Here is a 25,671-nt window from a genome sequence, read left to right as displayed (position 1 = left end):
TTTTATCTCACTTTTCAATCTTGAAAATCAGTTCACCAGTAACTCAAGGAGATCAGGGACTTGCTTGCCATTACCCCTTTCAACGTCATCTGCACAGGTATCTGAGGGTAGATGTGAAGTTTGACAGAAATAGTGAGATAATGATATTGCCAACAGCTTATCCATAAATAATTCGAATAATTTATGGAATTCAGATTGATAATGATTATTCTTTTAAGATTGTCTAGAAAAGTAATTCTCTTCCTACCATGTCTTAGGTCATAAGGCCTTTCTTTCTGTGGGACTTGCACTCTGACTCTTTAGTTACAGTTTAATATTTGTCCATGGGAAATAATTTTGAATGCAAAACTGAGAATTTTATCCTTATAACATAATAAAATACCCATTTTGATAGAGAAATGATATTTTTATTGCTAAAAGATGCTGAGTCATTTAATAAAGTACATGGAACAGAAAAAAAAGCCTACAAAACTTAATATCTACTCTATATTATAACCAGAAGTTAATTCCAAATCAATGTGGAAAAGAGAAAACAATGAAGAAGGTAAAATAAAGATGTGCTTTGTTACTTTGGGAAAGATTTCTAAGTTGAATGGAAAAAATATCAAACAAAAAGAGAAAGTTAAATGAATTTGACCACGTTTAAAAATCCATTGAGTTACTGTAAAACGTGTTGTTCCTCCAAAGACAGCAATAAGAGTCTGAATGGAGACTCAGATCTAGAGTATAATAAGAAAATGAAAGTACCGTAGTGGAAAACTAGAGAAAATTATTCACAAAATAGAATAAGCAAGTGACTCTTAAGTATTTGAGATAGTATTAACCTCATATTCAGCAAGGAAATTCTAATCAACTTGATAATGAGATACTGTTACAAACTCATTAGAATGATCAAAATTTAAGAGTGACAATAGCAAATACTCATGAGGCTTTAGAGTTTCTTAATTGTACTGGTAAGATAGTGCATATGTACAGGCACATTAGAAAACTGCTTAAAACTATCTGCCCATCTTCAACACACATCCACCTATAGAAGTCTTGTCTGATATTTACATGCATATACTTCTACACATACCATCCCCATTCTCCCCTTCCATAGCAGTCATCTGCTGAATATAATATATATATATCCTTGTTTGAGTGAGGCAGGTTCTCACTTTGCAGCCCAGGTTGGCTAGGTCTCACTGTATAGCCAGTGTTAGCTTCAAGATTTCTGAAAACCTCATGCCTCAAGTTCTAGGGGCTAGAATTATATCTGTAAGTTACTATGTCTGGCTTTCAACACACACACACACACACACACACACACACCCTTTAATCTATTAAATACTCTTCCAATCTTGTTACATGTATATATTATATATCATATGTACATTATATGTGATATAATGTATATAACAAATATATACATATTATTATATACAATGTATAATGTGTTTGTGTATATAATATACATTATGTAATGTGTATATACATATATAAGCATATATATATATATATATATATATATATATATATATATATATATAATTTTTCTCACTTGCTTTTTTGAGACAGAATCTCAGCCTAACCCAGGCCAGCCTTTAATTCACAATTGGATGACTGTGAACTTCTGATTCTACTGTTGCTACCTCCTCAGCACTGAGATTATGGTGCTCAAATCTTGCCCAGCTTATATCGTGGTGGGAACCAGGACTTCTTGCCTGCTAGGTAAGCATGCTAAAAAACTGAGCTAAATCACTGTTTCTTCCTTCTTTCTTTCCTTCCATCCTTCCTTCCTTTTAAAACTTAGTACTAAGTTTTAAAGATTTATTAATGTTTCTACAGGTGTATGTAGTCTAGAAGCTAGCAAACAAATCAAGATTCTGAAAAGTATCAGATAGTGTTGTATTTTATAAAAAGGTAGGAAGGAATATATTTGGTGGGGGCACAGTATGGTGTGTGGGAAGAGGGTGCCTTGCCTCTGCAGGTCCATGCTGAGGCATCCCTTCCCCTCTAAGATACCAGCAACAGGATGGTATAGTGTAAAATAGAGTTTATTCAGGGCATGGGGAAAGGAGTTGAGAGGAAGGCAGAGAAAAAAGAGAGGAGTAGAGGAGTAGAGGCTGGCTGTGAGCATAGGGAGAGAGAAGGAAGGGGAATGGGAAGAGAGGGGAAAGAGGGTAAGGGAGCAAGGGCAGGAGAGCAAGAGAGAGAGGAGGGGGCAAGCAGCCCCTTTTATAGTAAGTCAGGCACACTTGGCTGTTGCCAGGTAATTGTGGGGCAGAGCCTAAACTAAATGCCAATAGATAGTATGTAGTTTGTGTTTTGTGGGTCATGTGGTCTCTGTTAGAAGTCCACTTTTCCATTATAGAATGAAAACAGACATATATAATACATAGCCAAATAGATGAATTCATATTTCAATACTTACAAAAGACTCCCCCAAAAAGAGGTGGATCAAAAGACAACTGGATCAAAAAAGAGGTGGGTCAAATTTGGACAGTAGACCACAGACTTCTTATCTGGTTGTTTGTTACCGACCTTTGTGTATGATGTCCCAATAATACGAGGTAGGAAGAGAGTTTGACTTGATGTAACCAAGGAAATTAATTAAATGGTCTGTACTTTCCTCCAAGAAGACAACAAGATCAGAGAAAAAGTCCATCTTCATAACTTACAGAGCATGTCTGCCACATTTTCCTCTCCACTGTTGAACTGAGGTGTCGATTTCCTTTCTGACACAACTTATATTGTGATAAATAATGTAAACGTCTATCTATCCATCTCCTTATGATGTCTACATTGTAAGTGGCCTGGTAATTACTTGCCACAAAGCAAAAGCAGTTACTTTGATTACATCCATTTAAGTTTCTCCAGAATAATTTTACCATATGCTTCTACCATTCAGACATAAGAATTCTCCAGCTCTTTATATTCTCATCAATTCTTGACATAATCTAGGTGTCTAAATTTTGTTAGTTTAATAACTTAGTTTTTACTTCTGATTGCAATTGTAATTATTGGAGCAACTATCTGGTCAGAACATATTGTCCATATAATCCTATATAAATTTCACAAGATCATGGACCTTTCCTGGTTTTACCCACTGATCTATTTGTACAGTCTGTCACAAGCCTGGCACATAGTATACATTCCCTAACAAACTTTTAAATGTAAAGATGTTTTTCAAATTACAATGGGGTTAAATACACATGAGCTCATTATAAGTCAAAAATCTCAATGAGTAGCAAATGCATTTAACCTTACCTATCACACTCTGTGTCCCACTTATTAACACAGCACTACATAGAGTATCAGTAAGTTTCCTCTGGTGATCAGGGCTGAGCAGGAACTACAGCTCACTGCTTCTGTTCATCATCTTAAAACTTAAAATCCAAAGCATATTGTTTCCATACCACCATCAACTTGTAAAATTATAAGTAAACCCATTGTACTTTGAAAACTTAGATGTACATAAGAGCACTTCAGCTATGAATACGGATCAGTTCAAAATTATCACATAAATTAATTATGGGTTTGGTGAATATTTTTTGTAGCTTGATGTGAACTTTATAAATGGCAATGTCGTGTCACAATGTCCAAAGATGAGGTGTGCATAGAACCTTAGAAAACACTGATTTCTTTATTGACAAGTTTCAACTAGTGACCCAAGGTGAAACAAGGGAATCTACTTAGAGAAACAGGAGTCTTGACTTTAAGAGAACATATACTTTGGGAAGAAGGCAACATATATATATATATATATATATATATATATATATATATATATATACACACACACACACACAAACAAAACCAACTTCATTCCATTATTCACAAAATCTATTGGGCAATTTATCTTACTAGGTACTAAACATTACACACAACAGACAAGATAGGCACAGTCCTGCCCTCAGAGAGCCCATAGTATAAGCAGGAAAATATCAAACACACTAAGATACATAGCAGGTATCTTCTAAGCCAGTCTAGTGGGAGTGCTAAAAACACAAAATGGCCCCTTATGAGTGTCATCAAATTTCCCTGGTGAAGGGATTTTTAAAAAAAATTCAAGGATTTATAAGGGAGAACATTAATATTTTATCAAGAATAAGCGTAACTATGTCTTTAAGCTTCTTCTGCAAATAGTAGAGCAATTTAAAGGACTTTAAGATAAGTACTCTCAAATCATTTCTTCTCTAATTATGCTATTTTTGACTCCCCTAAGAAGAATCACTGTGGTGGTTCCTTTTCCCTTAGTTATGAAATGCGATCTCCAGAATCATATTTCTAGAGACTATTGTGGTTCTTCACCAGTAGCCACTGTAATCAATAATATTCAAAACTAATCTCCAGTAAACTATAATTGATCTAATGCAGTTTTGATAGTTTAACCATTTTAGTAAAAATTCTAATTCTTGGGAAAATTAGAATGGAAAGTAATGAATGAATTTCATTGATGAATAGTTTCATTTTCAGTACCTACACACTCTGAAAGTTTCTTTCAATGTATTCATAAAATTAAACGTCCCCAAAAGTATACATTTAGAAACAGTTGCTTCAGTGTATTTTTCCTTTTTAAAATATCATCTCTATCTCCATGTCCCCATTTTCACCATTCCTTTCTCTAAAATCTTTAGAAGCAAGATCTAGTTGGAATTTATTTGCTTCATTTTATGATTGGAAGAGAGTCTGGTCCACACCCTACATTGTTAGGAACAAAAGTAGGATCAAGAAAGTTAACTAACTTGTCATGGACTCACTGTGTAGATTCATTCTCAGTGGGAGGTCTGGAGGTGGGGAAGAGAAAAACCAATATCAAAAGATCATTCTACAGGAAGAATCAAGAGTTAGGAAAACAAAAACTGGCAGCAAGGAAGATTAAAAGCAACAATAAAGAGCTCAGCCCTGGCAGCAGTATTCCATGCAAGCTGCCTTCTCTCCTTTCTTTTTGAGGGCTGCCATGTAATAGTTCTTGAGACCTACTGTAGTCAGACTTGTTTGCAGAGCATAGCTAAGCACTTTATCAACTTCAGTGGCATTCTCTTCCTTTCTCTAATGTTGGAAGAAATGAACCATATCACCATACTTCTTTCTGGGTTCAATCCACAGAGGTACAAGCATGAAGTAGGGCAAAAGGAAGCAGACAGGGGGAGTCTCCCTGGTCACAAATAGTGGCTGAGGTCTTCGATAACCAAAGCTTCCACTAGGTGGTTTGTTCCTGCTCCATGTGCCAACTTGCACAGGGTCCTTCTTCTTTCTCAGGCTTATTGATGGCTAGGGCTTCCTGCTGTGCTACTCTCTACATGCGTATGACATTCCACACTTGTCCTCCTCACAATCCAGTGAGAGACTCCTTTATTTAAAGCCCTCCTATTTGAACCTTCTGAATTCAACTGTGCTGCCCATGTGATCTTAGTTGATAGGCTATTTCCTCTAGGAACAACAACAACAATATCAACTTCATATGTACAGGAAAGTACATATGCATATGCACATGCACTTTCTATATACATAAAATTATACACAAGTAAGGTACTGGGTAGAAAAACATTCTTCCCTGAACCTCCTTTCCTACTACAGTGCTCAGCAGGAGCTCTTGCTTATTCTGTGAGCTCTCCTGAAGGGCCAGACCTTCATAGCAAAACATCACTCCAGAGGGGGCCTACAGCTTAGTTTGGATGTTGCTGAAAGGAAAAGGTCTTGTTACTCTGTGTTTTCTTTGGTGAAGTTAATGCTTCCTTATGGAAAAAAATAACTCTGTGCTAAGGTATTTCATGCTTTCCTGTTTCTCTAAAGACTGCCTTTTCCTAAATTGTGTATATCTAGTTCCCTTTATGATAGTACAGAGAAAAACAAGCACATTTTGTGAGGAGTTCACTTAGGAGACAGAAACATAGCCATTTTAACACTGTGCATATTTCCATGTTGGCTTTTTCTTAAGCAAGACAGTGAGCCTTGTGTATTTCCCATGATCTTGGTGATGGTCTTCATTGTGGATGGAAGTTGCTCTTTTAATCTAGTGTTTCCACTGTGAAATGTGGATGTAGACTTCAGCTACTGGTAGTTTACTGCATTTTCAGTTTTGTTTTAGCTACTTTGTTGAACTAAAGCGCAAAGGTCTTTTCATTATGTTATCTCCTCATTAAGAATTTTTTGACATTTAAAGCAAGTTCTTTTTTTTATGGCTATGCTTTGGATCAGAAAAAAAAAAAAACTACTGTAGTGATGCTCAGAAATATGCCACTAACCACAACTCAAGAAATCTGACAGTGCAAAGGTTCTCTTGCACCAGATTTTTGCGTTTATTAATTCTTCAGGCAATATAGAAGAAGGAAGCTTAGGAAATACAAGACCAAGGTATCTCTTATTACTGTGTTATATGCAAATTTAATCTAACTACACTTTAGAATTGTATTTATTTACTCAGTTAACAAAGTGTATTAAGCACTTACCAAGTTCCAGATACTGAAGAAAGTATGAACAGCATTTAAATTTAAAAAACTAAAGTGGTGATTTAAGTTACCTGTTCACATTCATTGAAAAGCAACCAAGGATAGCAATAACTTCTTTGGGCTGACTTCTTAGATCGTTGTTTTATTATAAGCCATATTAGCCACATGTAGTAATTCTGTCATTTCTATCTTACTGAATCATTGTCATCATTTGATTAATTTATTATGGCATGTGCTATTTTATACATGAGAAATCCAAGATAATCTCTAAGTCTAGGTATTTACTTTGTAGTCACATACCTGGAGGAATTGAAATCTTGCTGCCACACAGACAAGGTTTCATTGTGGGGCTACCATACATCTGGCCTCTGTCATTAGTCTTTTGCATGTGTTCATTTGTCTTGCTTATCCTGGAAGACATTAAGCTCACAAGGGCTCTGTGTCATATATTTGTTTGAACTATTCAAACATCTCAAATATGTTGAACATATTGTTAATCCATAAAGATTGGATACATTCGCTTAGCAAGATTTAACTTTTGAGTTATGCTAACTTTTGAGTTAAACTAAATCAACAAGGTGATTTAGTTTACATCTCCAGTATGTACATGTTTAAAATAGTATTGGCATTGGTTTCTTTCTTTCCAAATGCCATTTTCCTAGATAAGTTTAATTTACTGTGGCTTGGGGGTAATTGGGAGGGGTTGAGACCATTACCTCGGAGAAGTAATGGCTGAAGATCTTACTCATACTCTTCTTGGGAAGTTAATGCATGAGTAATTCTTGAGTGGCCTAACCAGGACCTGGATCTCACTTGAGAGATTATGATTTTAATTTAACATATCCTGCCACACAGTGTGTGAAATATGCAGCCAGCAGTGATTGCTGTGAGATGAAAGCCCAGTTGTGTTTATTTTAAGAGACTTGCAGTTCTTTGCCAAAGCCAACATTCCTGGAGAGTGAATAGACAGAGTGAATCATTCAAAGTAGGTGAGAGGTCACAAGCCTGGAAAAAAAATGAAATCTGAAAGCATTTCCCGTCAAATGGCAGCATTTGAAAGGGCATTTATAAAGTAGAAATTATTAGAGGTTTTTTCCTTTTAATTTAAGAGGAATATTCTGCATGTAGCTCACATACACTTCTTTCTTAGCTCCAGCTAATTTGTCCTGGCATTGTTCACCTTTCCTGGAAATCAGAACAAAGAAGTATTCTGGTTCCTATCTCTGGCTCTGGACAATGGTATCACTGGGGAGCAAAACAGTAGCAGAGGGCAATGTAGACATTTTCTGTGAAAAGCACCTGGCACACAGCCCACGTGGAATGACTTTGGTGGTATCAAGACAAAACCTTTTGCCAATACTGGCTTGCTTATGTGTCCAACATTATAGACTATTAGCAAAGGCCATGCTGAGGGCATGACAATTATTTATTGAGAAAATATTGTGTAGCAGGCACCTAACTTTAATTCCTATTGACTCAATAGGGTAAGTATTTTTGTGTGTCTCTGTGTGTGTCTCTGTGTGTGTGGTTTTGTATTTTTTGTTTTTGTTCTTTGTTCTTGGATATTAGTTACTAGGTAAGAATTTGAAGTTCCTTTGAATGTAAATGGATTTTAAAAAACTGCAGTCAAGTAGGTATTGGACAGTTCAGGACAAGATTCCAAAGTAAGAAGACTAGAAAGAATCCCTTTTGTTACCACCAACTTAAATAATTTGAATAATGACTATACAGTCTATTCCCTGACTCTATAGCACGTAACTTCTACCTTTATATAAAAGACAAATAATAAACCAACCAACTTCTGCTATTCACTATACCCTACAGGACTGGGAAGCAAGATAATCTTAATGAACCTTGCCTTAAGAGTAGCAAAACGAGAAAAAAAAATCACAAGATTCCAAAGTTGGACCTAACTCCTGTCCTAAAGAACAACCACAATCTATAAAGTCCAATGACATTCAAAACAGAAGAAAAGTTAATACCAATTACCCATGTAGAGTTACCTTGAGATAAATTAATAGGGCTTCAGAGGCCTCCCCGCAAAATACAGGGCCCCTGGAATAAGAGAGTAATAGTCTGTATTAAATTTTCCAGAAGTTGTTTTATTTCATAATTAGCTATCATATTATAGAGCAGGAAGAAGCTGAAGACCCCAGTAGACTGGAGCTTAGTGGGATAGGTCAGAACATCTTGCTGAGACAGGACATGGTAGAAGTTCTGGCAGTGAAAATTCAAAGAAAGAAATTCTAACTGGAGGGCAGTCCTGTGGCAATAGGAAGCCAAGGCTCATCAAAGAGCTTGGGTCCTAAATAGAGAAGTAGAAGCCAAATTTGACAGAATTCATGTGGCATGGTCATTCTCAGTGGGAGTGGAAGGGAGTTCTAAAGAGATCTTGTTTTTATTTATACCAAAGTTGAACTTCAGTGGTGACATTTGATGGTATGTATGGTTAGGGCTTAGGTACCATCTTTAAAAGAATCTGTTCTCTTCACTTTCCTTTCAAATACCTCTATCATAGACGTGTTGGAGTACTTGGACTGGAAGAGGTCTCAGGAGATGTGCTTTGTGGGAACATTCTTGGCAATATCCTGGTGTGAATACTGCCATAAAGATACTCCTGGAAATCTGGGTGTTTCCTCTGCTTCAGGGCACTTGATGACAACATAGGTCTGCATATGAAGAGTGAGGTACATGTAGGCACAAGAGAAAATTGGGAAAACATCTGGGTGTGGTTTTGGTTTTCTCTTGTCTTTTACCAGGTTGGTGGTAGCTCTTGTCTTCCTTGATTTTTGCCCATCTCCATGACAGCATGTGGTCTTCTGGTGGCATCTTTTGTGGGTTTTTTTTTTTTCTGTTATTTCTGAAACCATAGGTAGTTAAAGACATTACCACAGCAATTTGCCATACACCCACTCTGATGGCTTCTTCAGCCTGCTACAGGCTTTTTGATTCAGAACGGTGGTAGGTTGAGCTAACAACAGTGGTTTTGTACAGTTGAGAGAACAGGAAAGAGAAACAGGCAGCTGGCTCTATTACAGGATTACAGAAAACTGCTCCTAGAGAAGTAGTCACTGCTGGATTTGTGGCAAGGGAGAGGACCAAGAAGTTGAGGGTATAGCTTCCAAACAACTCATGAACTACAGAGCACTTTCATGAAGAATTTAGACAAAAAAAATCCTGGGTATATTCTGTTTCAGAATTTTAAGTTTTGTATTTATGTAGCTATTTGTTTAATAAGCATACATAGCACATTCTAGAAGATACGCTAAAGAATTTACAAATATTAGCTTGTTCAAATCATCACAACCATGTAAAAGTAGGCACTGGTACTGTATCCCCAAGATCCTGAGTAATAGAGCTATATACATCACCTTCCCCAAGTTGTACACTACACTATGTCATCTATTTTGCTAGAGTGCTAATGAAAATGCGAACAGAAGTACTTACCACTATAGAATCTTGTGTAAGAGAAAGAACTGTTTTTTGTTAGGATAATTATGGTTGCTACTTGCCAATGTCTCTTGTAGTACTTGCTAACAGCTTCAGCATCTGTGAAGAAATATCAGCAGTTTCAACTCTGGAAGTCACAGTTCAAACTTTGGTTCTATTACTCAGTAGCTATGATACAATGGATATGTTATGTAATGTCTCCAAGTCTTAGTTTCTTTTCACTTTTGTGACAGAGTCTCATTATTTAGGCCAGGTTGGCTTGGAAATCATGATCTTTCTGCCTCAGCCCAAGCTGAGATTACAGTCATGTTCCACTGTGCCTGCCCTTAGATTTTAAATATATAACATCAGGATAATAATTATCTACATTATTGGTTGTTATTAATATTAAATAAGAATACATTGTAGCACTTAACAAAATACCTGGAAGACAGTAATTGGTTAGTAAATATTTGTTGCTCATTTCACTATCTGTTGCAATTCAACTAAATTTTTATTTTTTAGTTTTTTTCATTGGGTACATTAGTCACTTATATACAGGAATTTTCCGGAGACACTGATTTGTATTTATTTACTGAAGAGCCAGTATGTTTCAATCTATAGGTGTGATATACCATTTAATTCTGAGCTTTGTGCAACTGTTTTTTTTTTGTTTTTGTTTTTGTTTTTTATTTCAGTGCTGGGGATGGGCCCCAGGACCTTGAGTACTTTATCACTGAACTGTGTCCCCAGACTGATGATGTAGATATTATCTCATTGTTAATGATCTAGGAACTGAGGCTAGAAAGATGCAATGATTGTTAGGTCTACATGGCTGATCATAAGAGATTTTCTGACCAATATGCCAGTATTCTTTCCAGCATTTTTTCTACTGTCTCCTCACACACACTTCTTAGGCTTTTTAATTGAACAGTTCCGACATATATTCTTAAATCATTTGCTGTGCATCTGAGCACACTTATACTTTCCACATGCTTCTTCAGGAAGTGATGAGGAATTCAGCTGGTTCCTTTCCCTCCCATCCATTTTCCTCCTCACCTCACATCCTATGCTTTGGGGACTCAGCAAAGCTTCCTTCCTCGGGTTGAAAGCCAGATCATTTCCTATTTGGGATTTTTCAGAGAATAATAAAGGTAACAAAAACACAGGACTTTATCTACGAACATGATTTCTTACATCACTACCAAGCACAATCGGTGGATCTCACCTTTGTATGCAGTGAATTTGGTTTAAAGACAGACTATGGCCTCTTACTTTTGGAAGTAAATAGAAGAGCTGTAGTGGGCTGATGGGTTTCAAGTTGGCTAGTAGGAGTGGGCTGTACATTATGCTGTACAGAGAGCTTTGCCTGCAAATAAGGCCTGAATCTCCACCTAAAAACTCTTAAAGGGGAAAGACTCCTTAGGTACAGATATATTTCCGTTGCTCCTAGGTGAGCAACTGTGGTCCTCTAGTACATGATTCCAGATTGTTTTATCTTTGTAGCCATTAGACACTTTCTCAAACAGTTGCTGTCTAGAGCTGAAGTGCAAGTCTGGTATTGTAGGTGCTCTCTCTGCCCTCCAGGTATGCTCTCCTCATTTTTTTGGTGTGTTCTTTCACCAAATATTAACTCCTTTTGTCTTCCAGATTACATTAAACATTGTGGGGGTGGTGTGGATTTTTTGTTTGTTTGTTTCACATCTGGCTTTGGGTTTGCTACTTGATAAATGAATCTTCCTGGAAGTCTAAGGTATCAATCAGTGTAGGTTTCTTTGTGACTTTTCTTATGCTAATGGAGGTGTTTTAAAAGCAAATCCTCAATCTGATAGATGGAGATTAAAAATCCTGGGCACTGGTAAAGATTCTGGTACCTCTCAAAGTATACTATATTGAATTATTAGACTTTTGGAATTTTGTATAAATAGTTATATGCACTTTTGAAGAAAGTCCTGGAAAAGTGGTACAGTATGGTGGTTATGATTAAAGTTTTGGAAAGTAAAATGTACCAGGTCTAATTTGTGGTTTTCACTCTGTTCTGTCCTAGTGGGGTGAACATGTCTGTATACTGTATTTTATTTCTTTTCTGAATCCCCAGACTAGATTCCTTTGTCAGAAAGAGAAACTTGGAACACAGAGCTTGGAATAGGAAACAGACAATTGAAGAGAGGTTCCACTCTCAGTGAAGTTATTTGATCATAGCCCATGTAGCAACCTATATTGGTTCTTGAGCAGTTCCCTACATCTGCATCAGTATGGGTCTTAGCTGTGGTTAAGGTTACTTTTGATCCTTAGATACTGTGAATCTGTTTGTCTTCTACTCTTCATTCTGTCCCAATGACTGGCCTTCCTGAGTGATCCTGGCAGTGAAATGTGAGAAGCAGATGCTGTTGACCTGTTCTCCTTCCCATCAGAAAGAATTGCCTCTGATGAATAAAAGACAATTCTGACCTTAACAGGGGGTGGTTTTATAGTAGTATGTAATATTGATTCTTCAAGTAAATTCTAGTTCTAAAAGAGATCTTCACAATGGAACTAATTGTGTACAAGGTATTCCCAGGGGTGACCCAACTTTACTAGTATGACATTTAGAAAGTACCATCTAGGAGCTGAGCAGTGATTATTCTATGTGATTAAATAGACAGAAGTCATGCATTCTCAGGGGCCCCAATTTTCATGTTACCTCATGAATAAACTGTGGAAAGGTGATGGTCTGGGTGTAGGATGAGGAAGATAACATACCACAAACAGCAGAGTTGATCTCTCCTGAAGTCAAGGAGGAAGAGGTGGCAATGAACCCTGGTATGTTGAAGAGAAGAAATATATGAATTAGTTCCAGCATAGACTGTCGATTATGTATCAGGTGCTTGGCACATGACATCTGGGCCTTTATTTCTTACCACATGTGTCAGAAGATTGTGTATTCAAGAAGGAAGATAAGGCCAGACATAAAGCCCTAAGAGAGAGTATTGAGATATAGTAAAAAGAAAGATTGAATGAAGACTTTAGGTTTATACAGGTCTACCTGACTATATAGCAACTATCAGACCATGGGCCACACTTATAACCTCTGAACTTTGCTTCATCTGAACAATAATGATGTAATTTCCAATTTGTAGGGATACAGAAAGATTGCAGTGTGAGTTATAGGCTGAGTTCTGCAAAGGAAGAGGCTGATAAGAAGATTCTGTGTGTGTTCTCTTAAAGTGCTCACAGTGGAGATGAGGCTGGAATCCGCAGAAACAAGTTAGGGACTGGAAAGGCTATAAAGAAGATAAAGTCTCAGCCAGACTGACCTTGCAGGTTTTCAGGAGGGAGGGTGTGGTGGCCAGCATCAACTCTAGGCATTCTTAGGTTGTCTGTGTTTGAGAAATGGCTCCAGGTTTGTCATGGGCTGCTAGAAAATAAAGGGATGTTATTTGTCTCTTTGTTAGGTTTGATGTTAACAATGGTCCCTAGAAAAAATAAGAAAAGTAAGACAGTTATGAGGCCAAGAAATTATGACATCTACTGTGTTAGGAAAGAATATTATTGCTGATCAAGGAATTCTCCAGGGACATGGAACAGCACTCAGTCAGGGACAAAATACTGGCTAATACCTGGAGACTTCTGTAAGAGAGTATATATTCCTCAACAAACTGCAAGTGAGTTTGTATTGAAAGCCCAAGCAACAGAAGAATATTAAGGTATAATGATCTAAGGGAAGCATAGGTGTCCCCCCAGGACAAAGCATACAGCAGTGTCCCCCCAGGAGAAAGCATACAGCTCTACACAAGAGAGGAAACAGAAGTACTGCCCTGTCCATACTCACAGAGCCTCTTTAGAATGACCTTTGCTGGGCTGCATTTCTTTTTTTTTTTTTTTTCTTTTTTAGTTTTTCGAGACAGGGTTTCTCTGTATAGCCTCAGCTGTCCTGGAACTCACTCTGTAGACCAGGCTGACCACGAATTCAGAAATCTTCCTGCCTCTGCCTCCCAAGTGCTGGGGTTAAAGGTGTGTGCCACCACCACCTGCGCTGTATTTCTTTCTCAGAAAGCTCACCTACCACAAACAAAGGAGTTTTAAAAGTCAAATTTGCAAGCTAGTTTCAGCAAAAAAGAGCTAACATCAGAGGTCCTAAGGCCCTTAGAAAGAGCAAGTAGGTGTTCCTCCAGGGACCGGCTTTGCTACAAGTGTTCTCCAGAAGGTATTGGGGGAAAAGAAATAACTCTAGGTCTCAAACTCTCAAAAATCAGAGGGAACTTGGTGTTGGGCAGTGTTGACCTGTGTGTTACAATTCCTTGAAGAGTGTTGAATGACCCTTTCACCCAGATCTCCTAATACCATCAGAAAACACAGATATTATGTTATGATTCATTACAGTGGCAAAATTACAGCTATGAAATAGCAATGAAATTAACTTTAGGATTGGGGGCCACCAAACATGAGGACCTGTACTAAAGGATGGCAGCATTAGGGAGGTTGAGAACCTCTGGGTAGGTAACACAACAGTCTTCATGGGTAAAGAAGTTGTTAGGGTCATAGGTAAAGAAACAATGGTCACTCAATGTTAGTCAGAGAAGGAAGACACCTATTTACTTTTGTGATTGTATAGTGGCTTTATTTTATTTTTTCCTTTTCCACTGTTTTTGTGAACTGAGAACATCCTGGCTTGTCTACCTGAAGGTCCATTTCTCACTTTCTCTGCTTGTCAGAACTGAGAACATCTTGGCTTGTCTACCTGCAGGTCTATTTCTCACTTTCTCTGCTTGTCAGCAGAAATGAATTTCATTTTCTCAATGGCACCCACCCCTTTCCTCCATCAAAGTTGAAAGAAACAGTCTTATTTGGTGGCTGTGCAAATCCTAAGGATATGCCAGTCCTTGTACCACCTGGGATATGCTACCAAAACTCTGTAAGAAGTTTGCTTAAATTTTAATAGCAAGACATTCTCTGACTTAAACATTTGTAGTCTTTCTTTCCACATATTCTGCACTATTTTTGGATTCTGGGAGACACACAGCCAAACTTGGAACAGCTTCAGGCCCCAGTGTTTGGGTCCACACCTTTACACCTGCTTTGCTCCTTTGGAAACTCTTTTTTTTCTTCTTTTCTTTCCTCCTCCTCCTCCTCTTCCTCCTCCTCCTCCTCCTCCTCCTCCTCCTCCTGCTCCTCCTCCTCCCCCTCCTCCTACTCCTCCCCCCTCTTCCCCCTCTTTTTCCTCTCTCTCCCTCTTTTTGATAGGCAGTAGTAGTTGGGGATTTTTACAGGCAGACAGCAGGGGTCACCATGGAGCTGTGCATGGTGAAGAGGCCTCTTAACCACAGTTGTTCTGAAATGGCATGGGGTTTAATTATGCAAGTCAGATGTGTATTCTTTTTGTTCTGGCTGTTCAATACGACAGCACTTGGCAATGGTTGCCATTAGCACCGTTTCAGTAATAAATACAGTTGTTTGAAGGAAAAGAGAAAAGGTAGGTTCATACACTGTTTACAAAACAATCATGTCAAACACTAAGGAACTCTGAAAAAAAGGTGGTTACAAAATGTGTTTACTTAAATATTGTGAAATGAGGATGGAAATTCGAAGAGAGGGTATTTGTCATCTACTCATGACTAGCAGATGGTTGCCTCCTCCTCCTCCTCTGCAAGCCAAGTGACTCACATTGTACAGGGTGTGCAAAACGAAATTTCGAAACTCTACCGAGTGGAGGTGGCAGTGCCATAACTTGATGCTGGAGGAGTGTGCCAGCCAAATGACTTTGCCAGCCAACATGCTGCCAAAGACTTCACAAAATGCCTCTCACTGGATAGAGTTTGGATGTGCATTTAGTCCACCATCTCTGAAAGGATCAAGGAAATGCTTCAGGTTGTGGGTGAGCCTGGGTGTGTGTGAAAGGGAGGGTGGTCTGCTTTGCCAGCCCAGACCTGGGTGTTAATGGCTGCTACCAAGGTGAGTCATGCCAGATGTGCTCACCTGTTTTGGCTTGTCAGCCTTAGAATGGTGGAAGGTCTGCCTCCAGCCAACAACAGAACAAAGTCTGGGCTGTTATTGCAATCCTCCAATAAATGGGAGATTAAGTCAAGTTTAGAGATGATCATTAAAGTTCAAAGTTCTTTTTTTTTCTCTTTTATTTAATCAAAAGAAACTCTGGATCTGCTATGTTTAGCCAAAACACTAGTGTTGTATTTTAGGTAATTATATTTGTTTAAAAATAGAGTCCTAACCTGGTGGCCAAATGCACATTTGACTTTTAGCTAGATTCTAACTTTCCTTCATGTGATAGGTATCAGAGATGCTCCTAACCTCTCATGTTCTGAGTCTCCTGGTGTTTCCCCTTTGGGGAAGTTCCTTGCTCTGGTGGGAAAGAAAAGCCTTGCAGTTTTTACCTGGCTTTCTTTGAATACTTGCTTTGAAATAAGCCAGTTGTCCTGTAAAAAATCTGACTACCCCTAAACTGTTGTCCTTTGAGGAAGCCACATGCAGAAGCTGGATGAAGAGGGAAATGCTTGGAAAGCCTTTAGCTGTTTCTCAGATCTTGGCAGATGAGACAGATGTGGCTAAAGAATCCATTTTGGACTTCTCACTCAGTTAATTCTCCTAATGACTCCAGCTGCCATCTGAGTCTAACCACCTGGAAGAAACCAAGGACCACTTGGTTGTACCCATTCAACCCACAGAATAACCGGTCCTAATAATGTATTGTTTTAAGACACTAGCTTTGGGGACTTGTTTTACAGTAGCAGATAATCTAAATATGAGAGGAAAGGAGGAGATAGCTAAACAGGAACTCCTCCCACCCCCAACACACACAAAGACTTGTAGGTGTTAATGTTGAATGAGACAATTCACAACTGAATGTTTTCAGCCTGGGTTTTATTATCAGTTCGTGTCAGCCATTTCACTACAGCATTAGTTCAGCAAATTTCTCAGTGGAATTCAGTCAATCCCATTTGCCTGTCTGAATCATATTTCAGACATTGAGCACTTCCATAGGTCTCTTTGTTTATGTGTTTCTTGTAAGCAAAATAAGACTGTTGTCTGTTCTACGTTAAAATTTCAAGAATAGCTGTTAGTGCACAGTGTTTTGCTCCTGAGCAAAGGCTAGAAATGCTTTTTTTTTTTCACTTTAAAAGATCTATCTTTTCCTAAATGTGAAGATGTTACCTGGTCCTCTCCCTAGTACCTTATGGGAGCTCCTGCTCAGGAAACTTTCACTGATATGCTTGCAGCCTACTTATTTCTCATCCCTGAAATAAATTACCTATCTTTGACCCAGGAGTCTTGTGTCTTCCGCTACCACCCATACAACCATATTTTGTTCAATTACAAGTAAACTAAAATCACATATCTTCAGTTCTTTTTACAGGAAGCATTCACTGTACCAAGTCAGCTTTTAAAAGTCTAGAAATTGAAATAATTACAAAATGCTAAGAACTATATTTCAAATAATGAGTAAAACCCCCTCTGCCTTGGTCTGAAATCTTTGATATTTGAGATATTTTCAGAATTTATAATTTGAAATACATTTTTTTTACTTAAAAGGTCATATAGCTGAGGTATTGAAAAATGTAGAATATATTAAACTTTAGCTTTTTGTGATGAAAGGCAAAAACCATTAATTTTCCAAACTAATGCTAGATTCCATAAAATTTTTGTGTCAGTAATCACAACTACGTACAACTTCCAAAAGCTGGTAAAGCCACTCCAGCCATGTTGAATGGCTGTAAGCTGTGTATATAATTCAAGAGAATAATATTTTAAACAATTTGATAGGCTCATTTATTGACTTGACTTAGAGAATGGAGGCAGTGAGTGAAAGAGGGCTCAGGGATTTAAGAATGAAGGTGGGAAAAGATGCCATACTCCCAACCCCGTGGCTCATAGACAGATGAGAATTGGGCTTGGTTTGCAGTGGGCCTTCTGCATTAATTCTAGCACAAGAAATTTTTATCAAAGGTAAATAACACTTTTGGTAGTAGAGGCTCTGGAAACTGAGAACATGATCAATGCCTAGGTTTCTATAATTTCCTTACTCTCCATAGGGCCCAATTTCCTCATTTTAAAGGCAGAGGTAATTTCCAAAGGCTGTTAGGAAGAATCATTACACTATGTATTTAAATTTCTTACTTTTCGCATGGAAAGTGAACAACAATTTTAGCAATAAACATTATTAAGAAATTTCTATAATTAAGGCTTCAGGCACTCAATCAAATATACTTACTTTCTTCCTTTTGGGTCTTGGTAACTTCTTTATGTATTTGAAGGAGGTAGAACAGGGAGTAGAACCCATTCTAAAGAACTGACTTAATACTGAGCAGGATGGATGTGTTAGAGAATCCTGTTACTATAAAGCACTTTGCAAATGTTTAAGTTTGGGCAGGAGTACTGAGATTTTGCAAAGACTTTGTCCTTTCATAATTAAACTCTTGTGTATTAAAAGGAAACTAACTGTGTAGAAGTTTTGTTCCATTCACACTTAATTAGTAAATACCTGGTGTTTTAGCAAGTATTTGATGTTCAAGTAGTTATTACTTCCCACATTCTTTCTAAGTTACTCTTTTCTTTATTCTTTTTGGAATCTTAGTTATGTGATGATTCATGTTCAAATAAAGGAAGACTGCTTTCTATTAAACAGTAAATGCTGGAAGCCAGGTAAATGGTGCCTCAGTTTCCCTGGAGGTAGATATAGTATCTTCACCATCATAGTTGCCTCCTAATGGATCCTGCTACTTTTTCCTAGCCAGGAACTGGTGGAAACTATGGCAAGCCCAATTTCTATTATTATTTGGAGAGATGAGGGAAGAATCTCACTCTATAGTCTTACATTCACTATATATCTCAGAATGTCCTTAAACTCATGGTAATCCTCCTGCTTCGGTTATATAAGTCTTATTTTTCACCAGTATTAACAATCTATGGAACATTTAATATGTGATAGTTACCTTTAACCACAATTGAATTCTGGCAACAATTCTGTGATGTAAGCATTATTACTCCCTTCTGTTGATGGGGAAATAAGCCTATAGTGTTTAAAGCTAGATTTCAAACAAAGTACCTGGAGTCCATCTCTTTGTGCTTCATCTGTGCCTGAAATAACTGTAGTACCAGAAATTACTAGCAGTCTGGATACAACCGTGAATTAAACCAGGATCTAATCATAAAAGCAGGAAGTCAAGGGATGAAGGAGGGAGAGCATTGCAAGATGGCCTGGCATCATGCATATTCTTCCAGACCAAGCATTGCTTCATAATTTTGACTAAAACAGTCAATGCTGGTAAGAAACCTTTATATAGTATGTGGGAAGGATAAGGGTAGTTCCTAAGTGCTAACACTTGGCATGGACTAGGAATACTTTAAAAAGAGCTTCCTGTGCCTCTTCTCTAAAATTAGCCATTTTAGAAGGAAGTTACAGATATTCAAGGAGATAAGCAAGCATGCATTTTACATATTAGGATTTACTTTAACTCCTAGAGACAGAAAACCCAATGACTAGTACCCTGAACACATAAGATTTATCCCCATCTCCAAAATATCTGATATCTATCTCAATAAAACATTATAGTCCAAAATAGACATATTAAAAGAATTATGCAATGTGGTCAAGGAGAATTTATTTAAGGAATATGGAGTAGCTTCCCATCCTAAAATCCATTTTAAAAAGTGAGCCATATCAATGGAATAAAAGCCAAACCACAAAATATCTCAATAGCCTCCAAAATAGCAGTCATTAAAATTCAATACCACTGTGTGATAAAAATCATTTAATGACCTGGGAATAAAAGAGTATATTCAAAACAAATAAATAATAAAAGACAAACAAAAAAAATAACAGCTAATGTTCTAGTAAATGGTGAAATTGTCTGTGGCCATGCCAAAATGAGTGTGCTAAATCTCATCTAAATGGTGAAATACTGAAATTTCATCCTAATATAAGAAACAAGAAGATGTGTCCCATCCTCATCATAACTATTTTCTCTTCTAAAACGGCTAGTCAAAATATTTAGGGAACAGAAAAAAAAATGTAAAAGGTATCAAATTGAGAAGGAACAATAAAGCTATCTCTGTAGGTGACATGACCTTCTTTATACAAAATTCTAAGAAATATATAACAAAATCTAGTAGAGATAACAAATTCACATGTCACAGGGTACAAGATTATTATAGGTAGTTAATTGTATTCCTATGCATTTGCAAAATGTAAAGTTACAGAAAGGAAATTATGAACACAATTGCATGCATATCAACAAAATAATGAAAGCTTTAGCAATAAATTTAACAAAAGATACACAAAACTTGTAACAATATTATTGAAAGGAAAATTTAAAATGCTAATTAAGCCGGGCGGTGGTGGCACACGCCTTTAATCCCAGCACTTGGGAAGCAGAGGCAGGCGGATTTCTGAGTTCGAGGCCGGTCTGGTCTACAGAGTGAGTACCAGGTCAGCCAAGGCTACACAGAGAAACCGTGTCTCGAAAAACAAAAACAAAAACAAAACAAAACAAAAATGCTAATTAAACTGGACATGATGGTCCCAGTACTCAGGGAACTGAGACAGGAGAATCATATGTTAAAAGATAGTCTGAGCTAAATAATGAGTTTGACCTGGAACTACTCAGTGAAATTATTTCTCAAACCCCACAAGTTTTGGGATGTATTTCAGTGGTCGAGCACTTGCTTAGTACGTTTCAATGACTTGGATTCCATCCCTATCAGCATTTACATCCAGGTTCACTGGTTGGAAGACTTAAATGTCATGAAGATAGCATTACCTCCCAAAATGACCTGTAGATTACATGGAACACAGGCTTTTTTGTAGAAACTAGCAAACTGATCAGAGATTCATATGAAAATTCAAGGTACCAAAAAAGCTGAAACAGTCATTAAAAAGTATAGCAGGACTATTTATTTAAGTGGAAGAAAGACATCTTTAAAAAAGTAGTGATGGTGACTCCAGCTGTATATGTAGGGGAGGATGGCCTTGTTAGGCATAGGTGGGAGAGGAGATCTTTGGTCCCATGAAGGCTGAACACTGAGTGTGTGTGTGTGGGGGGGGATCTGAGGGTGTGGAGGTGGGAGTGGGGGGTAGGGGGGCACACCCTCATAGAAGCATGAGGAGGGGGATGGGATAAGGAGCTCCTGGGTGGTGGGGGGAATGGGGTAAGGGGATAAAATTTGAAATGTAAATATAAAATCCAATAAAAAAAAGAAGGAAAAAATAAAAAAAAAGTAGTGATGGTCCCACTGGAGTACCACCTGCAGAAAAATGAATTGGAGCCTTTTTCATTCCAATGGATCATGGTGTAAATTTTTTAAGAGTTAAAACTATGATATTAGATTTAGCAAACACTTCTTAGTATACTGTTAAATGCACAAAAGGAGGAAAGAAAATACTACTTTTATCTCAAAAGATGCCATTAAGAAAGTTAAAAATATGATTCTGTCAAAGTGATATAATATTTGTAAATAACATTTCACTAAGGATTTGAGTCAAGAATACATAAGGAATTCATAAAGTTCAACAATAAAAAGAAAGATAATCAAATTTTAAACTGGACAAAGTATCTAAATAGACATTTTTTTCCAAAGAAGACCTATATATGGCCAACAAGAACATGTTTGTCCTCAGCCTTCATCAGAGAAATACAAATCAAACCCACACTGAGATACCTATGCACACTCAGTATGAACTCAGGTACATACTATTTGAAAATGGAGACTAACAAACATTAGTTAGAATGTAGAGAAATTCTACTCTTCATACTGTGTTGGTAGAAATATAAAATAATAAAACTACTTTACAATGAATTTTGGTAGTTTCTTCAAAAGTTAAACATAGTTATAATTTTAAATTACAATTCTCCTAAGTATTTTCCTAAGGGAAATGAAAAATATAGTTTTCCACAAAACCCTTTCACAAAAAAGTTTTCAGTAATGTTATGCATAGAGTCAACAGTATAATAGACACAAAACAAGTTTTCATTAAGTTATGAATGAATAAACAAATGAACATTATTGAGCCATAAAAAGTAACTATTCACACTACTTAAAACATGGATGAACCTGAAATCTCAGTGAAAGAAACCAGTCACAAAAGACAATGTACTGTGTGATTATGTTTATTTGAGACCTTTATAATTAGCAACTCTGTAGTAGATTAGTGGGTTGCTAGAACTGGGGGCTCATGTATTATGGAGTATTGAGCAGAGTGATAGCTAAAAGGCACAAAACTTCTCTTTGAAATAATGAGCATGTTCTAAGGTTGACTGTGGTAATGGTTATGCAACTCTGTGACTATACTGAAAAACATTGACTCGTGTGAAAAAAAGGAAGAAAAATAGAAATGAGAAATTAAAACTGTCCCTTGATCTGGATGTAGAGAAGAGCAGGCTATAAGGGTTAGTTTATGTCTAGACAACATGATGCTTTGTGGATATCCAACATGGGCCAAGATGGTGAATGTTGGACATCCAGGGATATCCAGCAAAAAAATGAAAAGAAAAGAATGGCTGACACTGGATATCCAGGAAACCCTAAATTAAGCAGTGATGTACTCAGTTATATTACCTTTTATGGAAATATCAGTTGTGTGGTTTTGTATAAATATGAGTTTGAAGTCAAAGGACTGTGTCTTTGCCGTTTGCCTTCACCAGCCAGCTTTTTTCGGACTGTGTGTACCAACCTGAAACCTGTATGTCAGGCTGCATTGTCTGTGCCTGTGTCCACCTATGTGTAGCCTGTGTAGGGTGCCTAGATATCTAATGACATCTTCCTCCCTAAAGGCTGTGTGCTAGTGAATAAAATTTATCTTATCTGCCTATGGCTCCTTGCATACTTAACAATTTGGTCTTCAATGACCCCTTTCCACTTAAGCTTTCATAGCTTAGGTCTTACACTGATGCTTGGAGGTAGTGAAGATTGGAAAGGAAACAACCATAATAATGGACACATGGGGAGAAGAGCTATGGCCTTGGGCCAATGAAAGTTGAAAAGTCAGGATATAAAACTAGTTTCATGAAGGGCTATGCTTTTGGCAAGAAGGAAGACTAGACAACAATCTAGTTAGGGAAACTACAATGAAAACTGTTACAGTCTGAACTGTAATGGGAAAGGCTTTACTGGCAATTCATAGTGATTATGAAGTTGTCCTGCTTTGTGGTCAGAAGTCATCTTTATACTTCTCATAGTATCAGGGAAAGTCTAAGCAAATGCACACACGCACACACATGCATGCACACACACATACACACACACACACACACAGAGAGAGAGAGAGAGAGAGAGAGAGAGAGAGAGAGAGAGAGAGAGAGAGAGAGAGAGAGATATGCCCTGAATTGGTGCTCCCAAAGTACCACACAGAGCAGAAGAAAAATGAAAATTCTGTTTGGAAATACCTACCATCATTCAAGATGTCAGGCATGTCATGAGGAATAAATGAGAACATATATGAAAACTTCAAGAGAGTGCTTGAGAATTTGCTGTTCTAGAAAGCCTAGCATCTTCTTGAAGCTATAAAACAGGGAAGGTTAGGAACGCATTTGTCTGTCGGAAAGAAAACTCTTGGTGGCCATAAAGAAGGTGGATCAGATGAGGCTAGGCCCAGAGTAATTAAGACAAAACAAGTGATGGAGATTAAAGTACAATAAGAGGTCTTAGAAAATAGAACTAAATTAGTAGAAGGTGGGCTGATCTGGGAAGAAGATTTCTTATATATAGACGTGAGAATGTGATGGTGCAAGTGGCTATAACACTCATTACAGAGGTACAGAGGTATTCATTTCATAGATACAATGCCATTAATTTGGGAATATTTAACAGTGAAAAAGATAGTTTTACACATAATTAAAATACTGTCCTTGAAAAAACTGAATATAGGTTGTGGCAATTATTGGTCTATGGAGAAAGAATAATGAAAACTAGAAATATGAGCAGCACTTGTGGCAGTAGGTAATAAAATAAATTAAAGAGAACATGAAGTTGGGAGGATGATGCCATGTGGGCAGGTTCTATGGGGACTTGAAGTAGATTGGGATCGATATGACCAAGAAACATTGCATACATGAATGAAATTTTTTATGTATAAATATTTTTTCAAGATACATAAACAGGTTTTATTTTTGAGGAGCGGGAACTTAATCTAATAAGCCAGATCCCATGTTGTCATCTGACTTCTCAGAGTCCATGTTTTATCTTCCTTCTTCTATGCTGCATCAGGGGTAGAACCAGCTGCAGGAGCTGCAGAGCCAGGGGCAACAGAAACAGCTAGAGCTGCAATGGCAGCCACACTGGGGAGTTTGCCCAAACCTTGTTGAGCCAGTCATTGTCTGCCTCCATATCCACGCCATTTAGGGTCTTCTTGATCTCTTTGATGCTGGAGGAATTGTGCTCAAGGGTGGTCAGCAGGTAAAAAGCTATGTAGCCCTTGTTGGTGGTTAACAGGACTCATGTGTGACCTCAGTGGTGTCAGGCAGCAAAAAGCTAATGTTTTTATTAATAAATAAAAATTTTACTGAGGAAATACTTAACTGATGAGTATCCTATGCCATACATGAAAATTTGTGAGTTACAGATGAGGAAACATGTAAAGGAAAAAGCTGGACCTTCAAACACACATATTAAGACAGAAGTCTAAAAATTGATCTCAGAAAACTAATTACAAAAAAATTGAAAACTTAGACTAGTACTAAAATTAATGAAGCAGAGAAAATATAGATAGCAAAAACCCCAAATATGTGTTTTTGAAAACACAAATAAAATTTAGAGACTTCTAAAGAAGCAGTAATAAATTAAAAAGCAAACCTGGGAACAAGCAAGGGCTATTTACCACAGTGTATGAAGGAAAAACTGGTCTAAAAAAATAAACAAATTGACAAAAAACTTCAGACTTTTAGTTAGACACTTTAAAAGCCCTCTTTAAATAACAGCAATTAAGGGAAAATCAGCGGGGATCATGAATTCAATAATAGCATCAGCCAACATGATTTTATAGAACATTCCATCAAACAATAGTGGAACACAAATTATTTTCAAGTGTCTTCAAATACTTACTTTAAAATTAACCATATGTGGCCTAAACAAACCTCATCAAATATTTAAAACTAAAAGTACATGGCATTTTAACCTGACAAAAAGTAATGTAGGGATATCCTAGTTATCTTTTCTGTTGCTCTAATAAAACACTGATCAAAGCTAATTGGGGAGAAAAGGGTTTATTTCATCTTGTTAACACCAGGTCATACTCCATCACTGAAAGAATTCAGGACAGGAGCTCAAGGAAGGAACTTGGAATCAGGAACTGATGCAGAAACAATGAGGAGTACTGAATTGTTATTCATAGCTTGCTCATTCGGCTTTTTATACCATTTAGGACCATGAACCTAGAGATGAAACCACTCACATTTGGCTGAACCCTACCACATCAATCATCAGTCAATAAAAAATGTTCCCTTTTCCCAGATGACACTATCTTGTGTCAGGTGATGGGGAAAAACCCAACCTGCACAGGTGCAATAGTGGCACTTATATCTTGAGGGAAATCAACTGAATCTAACTGGACATAAGGATCACTCAATGGGATAAAATTCATGCATGATACTGTAAATATAGCCAACTATTCATGGCTGACAAAGTCATGGACCCTAAAGAACTTACTACTGCTATTTCCTCAACTAGTAAAGTACATTCCAAAAACCTATCACTGTGCATACAGCTAAGCGTGGCTTGAAATTCTCATCAAAGATGTTTCTTTTTGTATGAAACAGGGGTCATTACAGAAAGCCGCAACTGGTCAAAATGCCCAGAACAATTGACTGTTGGATGCCCACAACTG

General features: G+C 37.4%; 1 pseudogene; it reads right to left on the bottom strand.

The window, feature by feature from the left end:
- Positions 1-23,974: 23,974 nt before the first annotated feature.
- Positions 23,975-25,428, bottom strand: LOC117694241 (large ribosomal subunit protein P2-like; annotated as a pseudogene).
- Positions 25,429-25,671: the final 243 nt, after the last annotated feature.

The sequence above is a fragment of the Arvicanthis niloticus genome, chromosome X (assembly GCF_011762505.2).
Source record: "Arvicanthis niloticus isolate mArvNil1 chromosome X, mArvNil1.pat.X, whole genome shotgun sequence".
NCBI classification, from domain to species: Eukaryota; Metazoa; Chordata; class Mammalia; order Rodentia; family Muridae; genus Arvicanthis; species Arvicanthis niloticus.
Note: the sequence above shows the minus strand (reverse complement) of the source record. Positions and strands in the feature narration are given on the sequence as shown.